Consider the following 16,408-nt stretch of genomic DNA (forward strand, 5'->3'; position numbering starts at 1 on the left):
ATGTTGCTCAGACTTGTCTCAAACTCCTAGACTCAAGAAATCCTCCTGGCTGGGGAGGGGGGACCCCCTCATATGGAAGCAAGAGCGGACCTCAGGCCCCGAAGCAGGAAGCTCTGGGCTACACCTTGTCCCCTCATCGGATGCCCTGGTTTACACCTCATGCTGCAGACACAGCAGCTGGTGGCTCTAGCAGATGCTAGGAGAAAAATCTTTCCCGATTAAGAAATGATGCCTTGGAGTCCTTTTCCTTCCCTAGCCATCAGCTCTGGCCATGGAAAGACACCACAGTGTGTCCTGGAACCCTAGAGGAAGATAAACTCTCCCGTCCCCTCCCCCGTTCCCGGGGCTCCCAGCGGCTGCTCAGCCGTTCCCGGCCTGGACAGTCCTCCCTTCACGGACAGTTTGCAGTCCCCTTTGAGAAGCCCCGTGACCAGCGTCTGCCTGAGTCCTGGGCTCTCACTGTGTCTAAGCCAGTTCTTGCAGAAGCTGGGCCAGGCCCCACAGCAGGACAGACAAAAGGAAAGGAGGTGGCGTTCCTCGAAGCACAGGCTCTTCTTTCACATCACAAAAAAACAGGCACTTCCAGTATTGTCCCTTCTTTCCTTCCAGAATGAGCTGCTGCTGCTGGTAGAGCAAGGGTTACAAAGACTGTTCAGACAGCCGTCTGCTGTGATTTCAAAACATTTCCTATATAAGGAGCTCCTGACAGCCCTGCCCCCTCGGGCCAGCAGGAGAGGAGGTGAGGAGGGCTGCAGCCAGGCGTGTGGCTGGCCTGGCCGAGGGGCGCTCACTCCTGCCTCTCACTGACTCTAGGCTTGCGTCACTTCCCAAGGATTCCACCAGCCTGGGCAGTGACTGCCTGGCTTCCAAAAAAGGAATTTTCACTCCAGTGCCTGATCCCGTTGACTCAGCCACTGCCCTCACTCGCTGGGAGGCCCTAGGCCTGCGTCCAGATGGTAGGGCCCAACCTGTTTGAAGGGAGGAACTGAGAAAGGAACAGGCCTGGCCTTCTCCCCATAGGAAGGGGGAGGAAATTCAGAAGGACCCCTTGGCATTTGGGAACTTCTGAAGGAGCTGCGGCCCACCTCCTCCCTGTCTCCTGTGCCCATGATTCACGGGGTGGCCTGGGACGGAGCAGCCTCTTTGCAGAACCCTCAGGGAGGCTCCAGGCCTCAGGGAGGAGGCAGCAAAGGCTGGTTTTGCTGTCGTCAAAGGCTTCTGGGGGCCCTTGGCCAGGAAACTGGCGGAACTGAAACCCACTCCCTCAAGGGAAGGGTCCCAGCAGGCGTGGCTCTCTCTTGTCTCTGGTTCTGATTAGATGACGGGCACTCCAAATGTGACACTTTCGTGTTCTCATTTTAGTTTCTCTATCATCTGCGTTTAGCCTGCTAGCTCACACCAGGATGTGCCCCATGCGGGTGGGGGTGGGTGGGGGGAGCCACGGTGCTCCAGCGGGCGCTGGGGCCTGGATTCTGTGGGGCCTGGACACCACCACTACCTAAGCCTTCAGCTGAATTCCCCAGGGTGGAGTGTGTGTCCTGTTCAGGGGCTGAGTGTTCGTCTGTGTGTCTTGGATGGGGCCAAGCTGAAGAGCTCAAATTGGAAATTATTCACTTCTAGAATCACATTTCAGAAAAAAACAAATGGTTCCCATGAGCCCAGGTTCCCCACTCCTGCAGTCACTGCATGGGCCTGGACGTCACTCCTGTGTTCCCTGTTTCAGGCGCACAAACACAGGTGGCTGCCATGAGCATCCCCCACACACGCATCCCGGTGTGTTTCCGCCACACCATCCCCAGGCTGGATTCACGGAGCGCTTTCTGCCAGGAGCAGGGAACAGGGTGCAGGCCTGGGATGAACTGAGGACATCAGAATGAAATGCTCTAAGAGCCATGACCTCATGGCCAGAGACAGACTCTGGCTAAAATCACCCACAGTGACCTGACTTCACAGCCCAAGCCGCTGTCTTCATCCATAAAATCAGGATCCAATCAACTTGGCCCAGGAACTCCATTCCCAAACAGATTTTCTTGGCCCAGACTTTAAAAATGTAAACACGGCCTCTCTTCCAGCCAGCACGTTTCAGCCGGCCGACCACAGCTTGCCCTTCTCCTGCACCACAAGGAAGGTGCTGCCACCCGCCAGGCCAGGAACCCAGCCCAAAGCCATGGCGTAGGCCTCTTAAGGACCAGGATTCCAAAACTGGGGTCCATTTCCCCAAAGGAAGTTCTCCTTTCTCCTCATGTGATGAGGTGGGGGCTGCTCATCAAGACACACATGGGGGTCGACCTCCACCTGGGATGGCACTGTCCCCATGCAGGGTTTCCTGGCTCCCACTCTCTCCTGTGTTATAAATAAACGGTAGGGAAAGAAAAACTGTGGCAGCACCTTTCCCTACCACCACCTCCACAGGGACGGCTGTTCCTTGCTACAATTACCAGCCCCCTCCAGCAGCGGAGGCCACGGGGCGACCCACCCGCGCTCCAGATCTGACAGCCCGACCCAGTGGACCAGGAGGACAGATCTTTTATGGTATTGTGGCAAAATCAACGTAACTTTTTTTTTTTTTTTTGAGATGGAGTTTCGCTCTTGTTGCCTAGCCTGGAGAGCAATGGTGTGATATTGGCTGACTGCAACCTCTGCCTCTTGGGTTCAAGCGATTCTCCTGCCTCAGCCTCCTGAATAGCTGGAATTACAGGTACCCGTCACCACACCCAGCTAATTTTTGTGTTTTTGGGGTTTCACCATGTTGGCCAGGCTGGTCTCGAACTCCGGACCTCAGGTGATCCACCCACCTTGGCCTCCCAAAGTCCTGGGATTACAGGCATGAGCCACCATGCCTGGCCAACATAACATTTTTTTAAATGTAGCTTCCACCTCAGCCTCCCAAGGAGTTGACACTACGGGCGCACACCACCACACCCAGCTCATCATTTCTTTTTTTTAAGATTTTTTTTTATTTTTTCAGCAACAGGATCTTACTATGTTGCCCAGGCTGCTCTCCAACTCCTGGACACAAGTAATCCTCCCACCTCAGCCTCCCAAAGGACTGGGATTATGGGCATGAGCTATTGCTTTAAAAATCTGATGGCCAGTGCAGTGCCTTTTATTCTGAGCCTCCACTCCACTGAGTGGTCTCCTCTGCTTCATGCCCCAGGGGCTCATGTGCCAAGGCGCTGGGGGACACACCCCAACTATGGGGAGTTGTGTTCCACCCAGGCCTCGCCTGAGATGCCCACTGGCTGTGACTGTTGGAGGCCAGTCTGTGAAGGTCACTGCAGCAACTCCCGCAGCCCACCCGTGAGGCATCTTCAGGACACCACTGCTGGGAGCCGGGTTCTCCCTGCCACTCCAAGCCCAGGCCAGGCACCAGGACCCCTGTGATATTTTGATATAATAAAAAATACATATTTGGCCTCTGCCCCCATTCCTGACATAGATGTCCTAAAATCTGTCATCTCCTGAGCGATAGGAATGGCTGACACAGAGCTCCTAAATCCTTTGGAATTTCCTGGGTTATGGGGGCATCTTTTTTTTTTTTTTCAAGACAGCATCTCGCTGTGTCACCCAGGCTGGAGTGTAGTGGTGTGATCACAGCTCACTGCAGCTTCCTGGGCTCAGGTGATCCACCCACCTCAGCCTCCTGGGTAGCTGGGAGTATAGCTGCAGGCCACCACGCCCGGCTAATCATTTTTATTTTTTGTAGAGATGAAGTCTCCTTATGTTGTCCAGGCTGATCTCAAATTCCTGGGCTCAAGTGATCCACCTGCCTTGGCCTCCCGAAGGGCTGGGATGACAGGCATGAGCCCCTGCACCCAGCCAGGAGCATCTTTTGAGGAGACTCTTGGTGGGCTCCTGCATGACCTCAGGATGGGGGCTGGTTGCCAGGGAAACCAGCCCTGTGATTAGTGAGTCAGGACTTTCAGCTGCATCCCCCAACCTCGAGGGAAGAGAGAGGAGCTGAAGGTTGAGTCCATCACCAGTGGCCAGTGAGGTAATTAATTATGCCTATGTAATGAAGCCTCCAGAAAAATCCCCAAGCTACAGGGCTCGGGGAGCTTCCAGAGAGAGAACACGTAGAGGCTCTGAGATGGTGGTGTCCAAGGAGGCCATGGAAGCTCCACGCCCTGCCCCACATGCCTTCCCCATGAGTGTCTTCATCTGTGTCCTTTGTAATATCCTTCATAACACAACGGTAAACATATATAAAGTGTTTCCCTGAGTTCTGTGAGCTACCCTAGCAAATTAACCACCCTTAAGACGGGGATCAGGGGAACTGAGATTTGTCACAGCTTGGGGCTTGCAATGGGCATGAAAAGTGAGGGCAGCCTTGAGGTCTGAGCCCTCAGCCTGTGGTGTTCGATGCCGTCTCCAAGAGGACAGCATCAGAGTGGAATTGAATGAGAGGACACCCAGCCGGTGTCTGCTGGAGAACGGGTTGCCTGTGGGGAGAAATCCCACGTTTTGGTGACCTGAGGTGAAATATTCTGTATGGAGAGTGAGAGTGGAGAGAAAAAGCAGTGTTTTTTCCACAGCCCCCCATGCACCCAGCCATTGTGACGTTACTGCTTGTGATGGTAACTTGATGTGTCCGCTTGGCCAGGCCACGGCACCCAGTTGCTGGTGAAACCCCAATCCCGATGCTGCTGTGAAAGGTGTGTTTGAAGATGAGACTAACATTTAAAGCCGTGGACTTTACCTAAAGCAGACGACCTCCAGGTTGCCCATTAGGGAGTGGCCTCATCCAGTGGACTGAAGGCCTTAAGAGAAAAGACCAGCATCCCCTCAGAGAAAGAATTCTGCCGCAGACTGCCCTGCGGGTGGCGCTGCGACATAAGCTCTTCCGGGGCTCCAGCCTGCAGCCGCCCTGCAGATTTCAGACTTCCCAGCCCCCACAGTCACACATCTGTACACACGGCTCATGGGAAAGACATGTGGGAAGACAACCAAGGCAGGATCACTTTCCAGCCATACACCAACACCTGCCTCAGTGGTATGTGCTTAGACCTCAGACTTACAAACGCTGTCTTCATCTGTGTGACTCACACCTGTAATCCCAGTACTCTGGGAGGCTGAGGCAGGAGGATCACCTGAGCCCAGGAGGTCGAGGCTGCAGTGAGTTATGACCACACCGTTGTGCTCCAGCCTGGGTGACAAAGTGAGACTCTATCTCTTTTTTAAAAAAACAAAAAAGGAAACCATGCAAACTGCGGAGTCCTAATTAGGAAAAAGGAGCCAGGCTGGCGGGACCAGGTGAAAGCAGAGAGAAAGCAGATGAGCGATGGGTCTGCCTTCCTCCATGGTCCAGGACGGATAAACAAAGAGAGGAAGCCGCACGCTGTGGGTCTGTTTTTCTTTACCGCCCAGGACATGTGGCCCTCCCGAGCAGAAAACGCACAGAGCTCACAAACTTCCTGCTTATCAACAAACACCTCAATTTATCAAACACCTAGGCGGATAGAAAAACGGAAATTAGTTATCAATCAGCCCAAGTTCCATTCTATAAACTCCCCAGCCGGCCTTGGTCTCCCGGCAGGCAGCTCCTCTTTTGCTGATTCCGCCCACTGCAACCTTGCCACACATTTTCCTACTTCCTCTAATAAATCTTATTTTCTTTACCTACAGCTGTCTTGGTAAATTATTTTACCACCGCACCACTGGCCCAGTGAGTCACTGCTCACCCGCCACACAAACAAAATAAAAACCTAAAAGGTTCGACTCACTCCTATACCTAACAGAAGAATTAGGAGTCATGCTTTGACTTAGGATTTACTCCAAATGATATTTTACTTTAGGAAAAAATCATCTCTCTCCTCAAAGGATAAAATGCACCAGGGTTGGGAGCTGAGTCTCAGGTGTTATGAATGTGCACAGATACCCTCCTCCTCCAGACCCCCATGCTGTTCACCATCCTTGGCTGGAACATTTAGACATGGCAGCCGCTGCAACAGGAACTCATTCAACTTTGTGCAGTTTTGTCTGTGTTAGGGTGTATTTTATATTTTTTAGGCAAAGTCTTGCTTTGCTGCCCAGGTTGGAGTGCAGTGGCATGATCACAACTCACTGTAGTCTTGACCTCCCAGGCTCAAGAGATTCTCCCACCTCAGCCTCCCAAGTAGCTGGGACTACAGGTCCACCAGGCCCAGCTAATTCTGGGGGGGGTTTAGCCAAATATCTGGGTCTCTAAAACTTCTACCCACAGGTTATAATTCTATCCTCTTGCGTTACTTTTTTAAAAAATCCCTCCTGTCCAGCTTCCCTACCGCAGGGCAGTGCCTTTTGTGCTTGATCCAGCATCTCCCCAAAAGGGCCCCACCCCACTTCCTCCACAAGGCAACATGTAGAGACTTCTCAAGTCCACAAAGGGGGCTCTCCAATGCTCTGCCCTGAACCCACCCCAATCCTGCCCATTTTTTCCTGAAAAGAGTGAATGAAAATATTTACTATAAATCAGATACTACCACACCCTTTTGTTTCTTTTCTTTAAGAAACAAGCACAGTTGTTAAGATCTGTTTCAAATGAAGTTGGGTGATGGATACATGAGCGATCATTATTCTAGTCTCTGATTTGGGTATGTTTTTAACGTTCTAGAATGAAAGGGGTTTTTATTGATTGATTGAATTTTTTTTTTTCTTCCTGAGACAGAGTCTCGCTCTATCCCCCAGGCTGGAGTGCAGTGGTATGGAGTGCAGTGGTGCAATCTCAGCTTGCTGCAACCTCTGCCTCCCGGGTTCAAGCGATTCTCATGCCTCAGTCTCCCAAGTAGCTGGGATTACAGGCACCTGCCACCAGGGCTGGTTAATTTTTGTATTTTTAGTAGAGATGGGATTTCACCATGTTGGCCAGGCTGATCTCAAACTCCTGACTTCAGGTGATCCGCCCGCCTCGGCCTCCCAAAGTGCTGGGATTACAGGCAGGAGCCACCACACCTGGCCTGTTGATTGATTTTTTAAAATGCTTCCTCCCTCCCAGGGAACTGTGAATGGAACCTTTCTTTAAAATATATATTTTTTATCTATATAAATATATATATGTATACATTTCAGATACGGGGATCTCATTATGATGCCCAGGCTGGTCTTGAACTCCTGGCCTCAAGTGATCCTCCTACCTCGGCCTCCCAAAGCGCTGGATGACAGGCACGATCCTGGTCAAGCCTTCCTTTAACCACAGCTCTGGAGACTGCGCTGCCGCTTGGGCGACCGGGGCTGCCAGGGTTTCCGGAGGGAACGGCCTCCTGACTGCGCTGGGCTTCCTCCAGGTGAGCTCAAGACCCGCAGGGCTTCCCTATGGCAAGCCGTCCAGGCTTTCTTCGGATGCAGGTGGCCGGAGAGCGCTCACGCAGGGTCAGTGCTGGCAGCCGGGGGAGCAGCACCGGCTCGGCCCGAATGAGCAGCGTCACACGGTGCACTGAGCTCCCGCTCCCGCCCGCGCCCGCCCCGCCCGCCCCGCGCCCGCCCCGCGCCCGGACCTCCGCCCGCCCCGCCCGCCCCGCCCGCCCCGCGCCCGGACCTCCGCCCGCCCCGCGCCCGCCCCGCCCGCCCCGCGCCCGCCCCGCGCCCGGACCTCCGCCCGCCCCGCGCCCGCCCCGCGCCCGGACCTCCGCCCGCCCCGCGCCCGCCCCGCGCCCGCCCCGCGCCCGGACCTCCGCCCGCCCCGCCCGCCCCGCGCCCGGACCTGCGCCCGCCCCGCGCCCGGACCTGCGCCCGCCCCGCGCCCGCCCCGCGCGCGGACCTCCGCCCGCCCCGCGCGCCCCGCCCGCCCCGCGCGCCCCGCCCGCCCCGCGCGCCCGGACCTCAGCCTGCCCCGCCTGCCCCGCGCCCGGACCTCCGCCCGCCCCGAAGGTGGAGAAGGACGCGAGCTCCCCACGCTGCCCCAGGGGATGGTGCAGAGGCGTCCTCCCTGTCGGCGTCCCCACTCCACATTCCGGCGTCCTCGGAACAGCCGGCACAGGCCGGGCTCGCGTCAGCTGTCCGGCCGCAACCCCCTGCAGGGGCACTCCTTGGCCTGCTGCTGCCAGCCAGGCTGCCCCAGACGCAGGCGCTCAGGGAAAGGCAGGGGCCAGCCCGAGCTGCCGACCCAGCTGCTCCTCCGAGCAGAAGCCAGGTCAGGAGGCGAGGATGGAGGGAGAAAAACCTCATCCCACAAGGAAAGCTTGGTGACCCCGTCTCCAGGGGCAGAACTCCCCTCCCAGGAATGAGCATTGCACAACGTGGTTCCTCCCGTTGCATCTGGTTCTGAGCGAGTCCGCCGCAGCTGCAGGCCCGGGCACCCCGCCGAGCAGACCCCCCCGGACCTCCGGGGCCCCGTTTCTACTGCAAGCAGCTGGGGGCCAAGTGTGCGCCCGGGCACGTCTCTTGGCCTCTCCCAGGCTCGGCTCCCCCATCTGTAAGAAGGTGGACGATGTCCGCCCTGGACAGGACCGCGGTCGCGAGAGGTGCCCGGGCCAGGCAAGGGCCACGAGCGCGGATCTGCTGGTTTCTCCCTCGATTCCACGCGTGGGCGTGAAGCGTACTGTTGGGAGTCAGGCACAAGTGTACTTAGTAAGGAAGGGCGAGCGTTGCTGGGATGGGTGGGGAAAATGTTTTCTGCATCACGGGGCCAGCTGGAGAGGGGAGTGGCCACCGCAGGATTCCTGGGTGCAGCTGAGACAGCTGGGGCGGGGCGTGCTGGGCTCACACTGAGTTCAGCTCTCCAAATAGCCCTCGCGCCACTGTCCAGAACAGACGGTAAGAATTTCACGGGACTTCTGTCTGGAAGTTTGCGGTTGACAAGGCGTTTTTTACCTACATGATCAGAGTAGCTTTCCCAGCAAGGCTGTTAGCTAGAGAAGGTGCCTGCCCTGCCCTGGAGCCTGAGAGAGGACGAGTTGCAGGCTTGTCCAAGAGAAAGGCCGGGGGGACCCAGCCACCCACCTCCCTGCCCCCTACTACCCTTCCTTCCAAAAAGCACTCAGGACCAAGCCTAGGACTCGCTACAAAGGTCGGTTCCTAGCTAGACTGGTGGGGACTGACTAGGAATGGAATCCAGGCAAACACCTGGCCCATCATAATCAGGTGCAAACCATTCTGACTATTTTTTAATGCCATCCTAATTTATAATACGTTAAACTCTGAGAAAGGCCTAGAGCGAGCCACTTTGCTAAGGCAGGCATTATTCAATTTTTCCTTATTCCTATCATCATATTCTGGGTCCTCCTCTCAGAAAGGGAAAGTCCTGCATGGCAAGTTTTCTGCCGTCTAGTCTCTCCATTCACAATCATTCGCTAAGGGCATTGGCATAGGAAGTAACACGCTGAGTCTCACGCACAACACACAGGAAATGTCCTCTTTAACCGTCAGGAACGTACATTCTAGTACCGGAGGTGGGACTTCTGAATGTGAAAGGCGGGATCCTCTACTGGGGCAGGGCTTGGTGAGTGCAGAGGCTGTGGTGGGTACTGTCAGGCCTCTGAGCCCAAGCCAAGCCACCACATCCCCCGTGACTTGCACGTAACTGAAGAATCACAAAAGAAGTGAAAATGCCCTGCCCCGCCTTAACTGATGACATTCCACCACAAAAGAAGTGAAAATGGTCAGTCCTTGCCTTAAGTGATGACATTACCTTGTGAAAGTCCTTTTCCTGGCTCATAAACCTCCCCCACTGAGCACCTTGCGACCCCCACTCCTGCCCGCCAGAGAACAACCCCCCTTTGACTGTAATTTTCCTTTACCTACCCAAATCGTATAAAACGGCCCCACCCTTATCTCCCTTCGCTGACTCTCTCTTCGGACTCAGCCCGCCTGCACCCAGGTGAAATAAACAGCCGTGTTGCTCACACAAAGCCTGTTTGGTGGTCTCTTCACACGGACATGCATGACAGGTACAGACAGGAGGTGGTCGCTCAGCTCTCACAGAGCTACGTGGTGATGTCCTGCCTACCTGGAATCTGGGACCTGAAAAAGAGCACATGGGCTCATCGTAGCCTGGAGGTGCAGACCGTGAAGATCAAGTTGATTTAATCCAATCCACAGGGGTAAAAATAGCTTAAAAAAAGGATGAACATTCCATTGGTGCTTTTAACTGAGAAAGTGCAGCACAGTTTTGGATATCTTTGCTGGCAGCTGTTCATTATGCAACAGTTCAGCTGGTGGCAGGAAGGGCAGGAAGAAAGATGAGCAGATCCAAAAGATCCAGAGATGGGGAAGGGGCCGGGAGGAGGGGAGGGAAGTGGGTGAGGGTCTTTTCAGAGGTGAAGGGCAGAAGTCCCAGAGGTGGATGGGCTTTCTTTTTTTAAGCTGTTTTTACCCCTGTGGATTGATTGTGGTGAGCCAAAATCACACCACTGCACTCCAGCCTGGGCAACAAGAGCATAGTTCCGTCTAAAAAAAATAATAATTACATATAATGTAATATATTATTATATATCTCATATATATCTATATATATGTCTCATAAAATCTTAACCGTTTTTACATGTACAGGTCAGTAGCATTAAACATATTCACATTGTTCTGCAACAGATCTCCAGAATGTTTTCATCTTACAAGACTCATCTATTATCATCTATTACTTTTTTTCCTTCTTTTTTTTTTTTTTTTTTTTTTTCCTGAGACAGTCTTGCTCTGATGCCCAGGCTGGAGTACAGTGGCGCGATCTCAGCTTACTGAAATCTCCTCCTCCCAGGTTCAAACAATTCTCAGCCTCCCCAGATTCTAGGATGACAGGTGCCTACCACCACACCTGGTTAATTTTTGTATTTTTAGTAGAGATGGGGTTTTACCATGTTCACCAGGCTGGTCTCAAACTCCTGACCTCAGGTGATCTGCCCGCCTCAGTCTCCCAAAGTGCTGGAACTACAGGCATGACCCACCGCGCCCAACCTCATCTATTACTTTTTAATGGAAAAGTAATAAAAGAGTATTTTCAAACACGTGAGCCCCAAAGGTAATAAAAGAACATTTTCAAACATGTGTAAGAGAGTTGTTCTGTTTCTGCTGCTTTCAAAACTCCCAGGGTGAGGGTGTCTTTCCTTACTTCACCTGCTCCCACCCTAAGTCTTGGGTTGGGAGATTCCAGAGTTGGTTTTCAACTGGCTCCCCCTGCCCATCCTGGAGCTTCTCTCCCCTCCTCCCAGCTCCTGCTTCAGCCACAAGTCCCTGCCAGCATGTGTTCAAGACCAGGGGCCAGGCTGCGGGGGTGGAGGTTGAAAGTCCACAAATGTGTTGGGGCGTGTGACAGTGGGGCTCTGGGGCAGCCCAGGAGTTTGGGCTCCTTACATGTGGCTTGATTCAACCCCCCAGTGTTGCAGAGGAAGACGCTGAGGCTCAGAGGCCACACAGCTAGTTAGGGGTTCATCACTAAGCCGAGGGTCCTGTCACCTCACTCAGAGCCCTTCCTACTAAAACGCACTGAAGACAGAAGGGTCATGCTCTGCAGGGAAAAGCACCCCATCACAGCTGTGCGTGGGATATGCACCCCATATGCTGAACTGCTGTACAGGCCAGTCAGCCACTTAGCATGAGGCAGTTGTCAGATCACGTGTTACAGACTGGACTTGCTGCACTCTCTACACAAATATTTATTCTTGATTATGTACTTCATGGATAGATGCTCACTATCATCTTATTAGAGATGAAATGGGGTGGCGAGGAGATGTTGGTTAAAGGAAACACAATTTCAGTAATAGGAGGAATAAGTCGCTGAGAGCTGTTACAACATGGTGACTGCTTAGTAACAATGTATCGTGTTCCTGAAAATTGCTAAGAGAATAGAGTTTGAGTGTTCTTGTCACAAAAGAGTAAGTATGTGAGGTAATGCATACGTTAATAGCTCGATGCAAGGCTGGGCACGGTGGCTCATGCCTATAGTACCAGGACTTTGGGAGGCTGAGGAGGGGAGATCACCTGAGGTCGGGAGTACGAGCCCAGCCTGAGCAACATGGAGAAACTCTGTCTCTACTAACAATACCAAATCAGCCGGGCGTGGTGGCACATGCCTGTAATCCCAGCCACTCGGGAGGCTGAGGCAGGAGAATCTCTTGAACCCGGGAGGCGGAGGTTGTGGTGAGCCAAGATCATGCCATTGCACTCCAGCCTGGGCCACAAGAGCGAAACTCCATCTCAAAAAATAATAATAATAACATCAATTATTACTAACATTATTACTGTTATTAATAACATCAATTATCCACAATTGTCCTCAAAGATTTAGAAAAACAAAAACAACAAAAGGGATCAATCAACATTTCCTAGCGCAACAAGTGGCCCATGCTGGGGCCAGGCCACTGATCTCGAGGCTCTGGTTGAGAGTTGCCTGCGTGTGACCGCTGATACGGCAGGACTTGTGCCCCACCACCTCCTGACTCATCATCACAGGAAGGAGGCCCGTGGAGGCAACTCCTCTGGGGCCGCCCTGCGGCTCACACTGGGCAGGGCCTCCCAGAGAGGCCACCTCAAGTCTTTGTGAAGTTGAGGCTCCTGCTTCTTAAAGTAAAACCAGAGGTGCTTCCTGTCCTTTGAAATTCTGAGCCTGGAAGGACTTAACTCATTTTAAAAATGGTAATAACTGAAAATCTAATGAATCTGCAGGCCTCTAAGGACATTGTCCTGGGTGTTCCCTGCCATAGGAGGCACTGTTGCCCCAGATCATAGCCCAGAAGGCAGTGGCCGGACTTCCCGGACAGACGCTTCCTGCCCTGGCTGGGAGTGCCCAGGGCAGCTGGGGAGAGTGGTTCCCGGGGACCTGGAAGGCTGGGAAGTGACCAGTGCCCTCCAGCTGGAGCTCACCCTCCATTCCTCTCCCTCAGAATTTACAGAGTCCAGTCACCCTTCCCCAAATTCCTCAAACTGTTGCTCACCTGTCAGTTGGTCTTAAATCAATGTAAGAGGCAAACTGTCTTCAAAAGGCTCATAGAGAATGTGTATTATGAAAAAACTATGCATGGATTTCAGAATGTTTTTACACCAAAATAAACTCACATGAACTTGTTATAACATGTCTGAATAAGATGGAGTTTGAGGCACTAAGAAGGATAAGACATCAGTTTGACAGGAGCTTCTATCAGAGCAACATCAGTTTTGCTAAAATTGAAACAAGAACAAATACCAAGACCCTCCTTGAATGACAAAGCTCTGTCACAGCCTTCCCTGTCATTACCCACTCTAGCAGCACAGCTGGCCCTCTGTATCTGAGGGTTCCACACCGATGGATTCAACTGACCGTGGATTAGAAATACCCAGAAAAAAAATTACATCTCTACTGAACACATACGGGCTTTTTTTCTTGTCATTATTCCCTAAACAATACAGCATAACTATTTACATAGCATTTCCATTGTGTTAGGTATAAGTAATCTGGAGATGATTTAAAGTATACAGCAGGTTAGAAGCAAATGCTAAGCCCTTTTATATAAGGGACTTGAGTATCCTTGGATTTTGGCATCCAAAGGAGATCCTGAAACCAATCCCGCAAGAATACCGAGAGCCAGCTGTACTGTCCGAACACCTCTGTGTCCTCCCATCTTCCACATGGTGCCATCATCCTCCTCCTAAAATCTCTTCCATGCATTTTACACTTTCTGTCTTGGCTGCCATTCCCCATCTGTTCACGTATGGTGTCCACTTTTCCACTAGATCGTCAACATGTTTGTCATAGTTGTTTTAAAGTCCTATTGGATAGTTCCAACATCTGGGCCAGGCCTGGGGTTGGTTCTGCTCATTGCTGTCTCCCAACAATAGGCTGGGTTTTCTCTTGCCTTTTCCTATAACTTCTGTAGAGAAAAACAGAAGAGATTGGGATGAATGATACTGATGCCTGGAAATGGGCGTGCCTCTTGTCTTGTATGGACATCACATCAGTGAGAGCTGGAGTCGATCTCGCCGGTGGTGAGCTGGGCTTGGGTTGTATGGTGGTGGTAGTAGCCCTCACAGGCAAAATCCCCTCCAGCAGCGGCTGCTGTGACCCTGGGCTTTATTTATGTTGACTCTGGGCTGTCAGATGGTTGTTTTTCTTTAACAGCTTTACTGAGCTCACCTACCACACAATTGACCCATTTCAAGCATTCAATGGTTTTTAATATAGTCACAGATTTGTGCCCATCACCACACCCATCACCACAATCAATGTTAGAACATTTTCATCACCCAAAAAGAAACCTCACCACCCTCACCTGCACCTGCCACTCTCCCAACCCTACCCAGCCCCTGACAGCCCCTCCTCTACTTTCTCTCTGCTTTCTGTCCTGCTCCTTTCGTAGAAATGGACTCATACAGCATGCGCCCCCCTGTGCCTGGCATCCTTCACTCGCACTCTGCTGTCCAGGCTCATCCCGTCTAGCACGCGTCAGTGCTTCATTCCCCCTTATTGCAGCACAGTACTGCATTGTGTGGGTGTCTGTGGGGCGAGGGGTTCTCCCCACTCCTGCTCCATCCTCAGCTCTCCTGTCCCTGCTTGGCTGGCCCCGGAGGAGGCCTCCCTCCATGCTCTGGCTTGGCAGTGTTTTTCTCCTGGTGGGGGCTGGGGAGATGCCAGATTCTCCTGGTCCAGTCCTGCTCCTGGTCAGACCCCCTGAACCTGGGCCTGAGGCTTTCTCAGTGACCCCGGGGCTCCCTCTAGGCTGTCACACTCCTCTGGTACCTATGGGGAGTGGCCTGGCCTTGCAGGGGAGCTCAGACTGGGAAGTACAGCAGCCGCATCTGCACTCCTGCACCAGGAGGGGTTGCTCTGGTCCTTATCCCATTCTGGTTTCTCTCACCAAAGCCCAGTGGAGGCCCCGGGAAAAGAGCTGCTGAGGGGTGGGCTCCTGTGTCTGGGGCTTCCAGGCCCTCTGAACGGTGGGACGAGCACATGTGCGTTGCTCATGGAGCCTGTTAGCATTTGAGCCACTCTCCTTCCCACTTTAGGAGCCCCTGCTGGGCTTTGCCAAAAGTGGAACAGGTTGCATCTCCTCTCTCTTGGATAGGCCCTGTCCCTCCTTGGAAGTTGGCTGGAATTCTATGTCCACCAGGCCTGTGCCCACTGCTGTTACCCTATCTGTGGCACTCTGGGACAGCTATTTAGGGCAGAGTCTAGCTCTTTGTGTCCCTAGAGCCAAGAACAATGGATGGTATGCAGCTGACACTTAATATATGTGTACTGCATGAAAGAGAACTGATAAATTAGTGATTCTTAAACAGGGGTGCACGGCAAGATTTCCAGGGAGTGAACCCCCCACCACATCATCTCCACCCCATCACAGCTCCACCCCACCAATCTCCACCCCACCACAGCTCCACCCCACCACATCTCCACCCCACCAATCTCCACCCCACCACAGCTCCACCCCACCACAGCTCCACCCTACCACAGCTCCACCCCACCACAGCTCCACCCTACCTCATTTGGAAGCACTGTCAGCCTTTGATTCAAGCCAGGGGGTCCCTGGGTCGGGCTCCCCCAGCGTCCCCCATAGAGTGAGCCTCGTGCAAGGTCAAGGAGGTGTGCCTCTGTGTTGTAGGCCTCCCTCCGGGCGCCCACCCTGGAACTCTCTGAGCCCTGGGCCTGCACCCAGCGATGTGGGCCCCACCGCCTCCCTGCAGCAGGCCTCACCACCAGCACGTGTGCTCCCGCCAGCTCGGGGAGGGTGACTGCTTGGATGTAAAGAGTCAGATGTCCACTGTGTTCAAACAGGGCCCCGTGGTGCAGACAGGAGCTGCTAAAGTAAGGGGACCAGGCTGAGGGCTGGGGCCAGCTCTCCAATGTGGTCCAAATCAGCAGAGAATTCTGAGCGACCCACCAGGAAGTTCTCAGTTCAAACCTGGCCCACTAGAGCGACATAAAAGTATGTGTTTGTTAAAGCATGAAAATAAAACATATTATTAGTAATATTCCATAACGTTAAACCCAGTCACGTGCCACTTGGGCCCCCATCTGCACACTCACCCGGGGCCCTGTAGATGCAGGGAGAGCCTGCCCTCGACAGCCAGCCTCCAGCGAGGGCCATCTTGCCTGATTCACACACCACCCTCAGCGTTGGGTGCTCTGGGATGCCACGTTACAGATGAGGGTCTCAAGGTGCACCGCGGCCAGTCATAGGAACTACTGGCCCGTCATAAAGCACAGGCCTCCAGAGTCAGGCCCACCCCAGCAGCCTGACCTGAGAGCCCTTGTACTATGCTGGGTTGCCCCGTCCCAGGCACTCCCTGGGACTCTCTGGAACAGGCTCCTCTCACATCCATTTGGCCTGTGAGCATGGTTCTCTGGTTGATCAAATATATATTTTTTAAATACTCTATGTGAAATATTATTTTTCTTTTTTTTTTTTTTTTTTGAGACGGAGTCTCGCTCTGTAGCCCAGGCTGGAGTGCAGTGGCCGGATCTCAGCTCACTGCAAGCTTCGCCTCCCGGGTTCCCGCCATTCTCCGGCCTCAGCCTCCCGAGTAGCTGGGA

The 16,408-nt window shown here is 53.4% G+C and overlaps 1 protein-coding gene across 2 annotated transcripts in view; it reads right to left on the reverse strand.

The window, feature by feature from the left end:
- LOC114673814 (uncharacterized) overlaps positions 1 to 7,509 on the reverse strand; it is a 102,680-nt gene extending 95,171 nt beyond the window's left edge. The window contains exon 1 of one of the 2 annotated variants that reach the window (XR_013408392.1): positions 7,113 to 7,509. The gene's annotated coding sequence lies outside the window, so the exon portion shown is untranslated. The remainder of the gene's footprint in view (positions 1 to 7,112) is intronic. The other variant, XR_013408395.1, reaches the window with a different exon arrangement.
- Between the last annotated feature and the right edge of the window lie 8,899 nt (positions 7,510 to 16,408).

The sequence above is a fragment of the Macaca mulatta genome, chromosome 18 (assembly GCF_049350105.2).
Source record: "Macaca mulatta isolate MMU2019108-1 chromosome 18, T2T-MMU8v2.0, whole genome shotgun sequence".
NCBI lineage: Eukaryota > Metazoa > Chordata > Mammalia > Primates > Cercopithecidae > Macaca > Macaca mulatta.